The sequence below is a fragment of the Berghia stephanieae genome, chromosome 14, assembly GCF_034508935.2.
Source record: "Berghia stephanieae isolate SIO BIC M18660-M18661 chromosome 14, UCSD_Bste_1.3, whole genome shotgun sequence".
Lineage (NCBI taxonomy): Eukaryota > Metazoa > Mollusca > Gastropoda > Nudibranchia > Aeolidiidae > Berghia > Berghia stephanieae.
In genome coordinates this window covers 12433272-12435771 of record NC_088373.1, presented here as the reverse complement: position 1 = coordinate 12435771, position 2500 = coordinate 12433272, and positions in this window count along the sequence as shown.

The following is a 2500-nucleotide window of genomic DNA, read 5'->3' as shown; positions in this document are numbered from 1 at the left end:
GGCCAGGAACCCCACCCAGTGGCAAGGGCTTGCAGCTTTCCCTGTATGCCGTCCGCTCACTTTAACACTAGCTAGTCAAATGGCTGCTCACTGATAGAGCCGAAGTTTGTCCCGATTTCTGAATCCTGAGACTCGGGCATATTATTATTGCACGGCGTGTAAGATTTAGCCGCACGGCATGCACCTCATCTGTTAATCCTAATGAATGTTCAACTCTGACCCGGCGTTGGGTGTATCCTCCTTGAACATTGCCAGTAAAGTCAGTTCACAAATGACGCCTACCAGGTGACTTGTGCTGTATGAAATGAACATTTGTTTCTATGTGGCCTTTTGGAGGAATAAAAATCATGGTGAAGCGCATTGAGCATGATGAATCCAGGAAAATTCGTTATTTTATAAGTATTCATATTCATCATTTTACATGTACATCAAATGAATCGGAATTAAGAATATTATAGGTTTATGTCGCTGATCATCCCCGTGAGTAATTCTGACATGCCAACAATAGACCCAACCACCGAATGTTTTGCCTGTGGACAATAATAGAGTTTAATATCGGTCAACCTATGCGAAAGTAATAACATAATAGCTATTGGATCGAAAAACATTGGGTGTATTCGAATCTTCGACAAGATACCCGGGTTGTTTTTTAGTCATTTATCAGGGGTTTTAAGGGTTGTGTGGGTCCCGATTGGTCAGTTCGTAGAGCACTCGCTTCAAACACAAAAGGACCAAGATCAATCCCAGGTGAAGCGGAGATTGTTTTCTGACCGCCCCCCCCCCCACTGACCACCCAGCAATGATGGGCAGCTGGGTTGATCTGTTAGATCTATCGGGAGTAGTTTGCGATAGACAACCGTCCTGTTCAAATGGTAGCAAGCAATTGTTGTCCGATTTACGCCAAAGAAACCAGGAACAAAACTCCGGCTCCATTGGGCCAACGGCTCTGAAGGACTGCCTTATTTTTTTAAAAGCTGTGCTACATATAGCACTAGAGTCAACGCTGCCACGGGGGTACGTTACGTCTCATTTTACACCTGAGTCCAGTGAGAGAATGCAAACAGTCTTTTCTTGGGACCTAGAGGTAGGAGGTCGAGTGTCATCTCACATGACCACAATGCCGCACAAATTAACTTCAGCATTTATATAGCGCAATATCCACTAAACGTGCTCAAAGCTCTTTACAAACAGCTAACATCAACACTTAACATGTAGGACGAAACATGATGCCTCTTAGGCGATAGTACGATGTTTTTTCCAGACAGAGACAGAGACAAACGCTGTTATCGACCAGGTACTCATCTTACACCTGAGTACGGTGAGACAGTGTGAGTGAAAAGCCTCTTTCAATGACTAAACTATGCGCCACCCAGAGTGGCACCTCGACGAAGAGTGTCATACCACAGGACAGCATAACCGCACAAAGGGGAATCATCACATATAAATTATCCTTTTGGAAATTATAACTTTACAAAAAGTACAAAATATATAAATCACAGCAATCATTTCTGTTTTAAAATATGGGTAGGCCATATTATTATTATTATTATTATTATTATTATTATTATTATTATTATTATTATTATTATTATTATTATTATTATTATTATTATTATTATTATTATTATGCGAGGATGTGGTAATTTACATAGTTACATTAAGTTCTCATATAATGATGGCAGTGTCTTATAGCAATCGACGAACACACAGAAATAAGAAAAAAAGCAAACCTAACAAACATTTGTAAATTACCAAATGCCGATTAGTAATCATATATATAAAAAAAGAAGAAACAATCAGGAATATATGTAGAAGGGGAGTAGCTCAGGTGATAAAGAACTCGACTTTTATGTAAGGAGACCAGTATCGATACTATATATATATTACTATATTATAATATAACAGGGAACAAAAGTGTAATTTCGACAAAAACTGGTTATACAGCTTGCTACTGAAATAGTTATGCCACCTTATGATTCGATTAATAATCTATTAATTACTGGACCCTCCGCAGTGTTTGTTCAAAGACACTTCCAAGGATTTTCGAAACGGAAGAGTATAAGGCGTGACGTCACGACTTTTCTGTCCTTTTCGACTTAGGGTGAGCGTATGAGTTGAGAAAGGTGTGTAATAGCAATAATTGAACGGAGATAAAGATAAAGGGAGTAATTCTGACTCATGAACGAACAACACAAAACCAACGACGTTTCGGCCCTTGGCCTTTATCAAGTAAACACAGAATACAACACAAAACAAACGACGTTTCGGCCCCTGGCCTTTATCAAGTAAACACAGAATACAACACAAAACAAACGACGTTTCGGCCCCTGGCCTTTATCAAGTAAACACAGAATATTCTGTCGTTTGTCGTTTGTTTTGTGTTGTTCGTTCACGAGTCAGATTTACTCCCTTTATCTTTATCTCCATTTTATTGACTCATTTAGGCACCTCTATTTATCAATAATTGAACGCGTATAATAAGTAAAATAAAAATATTTTA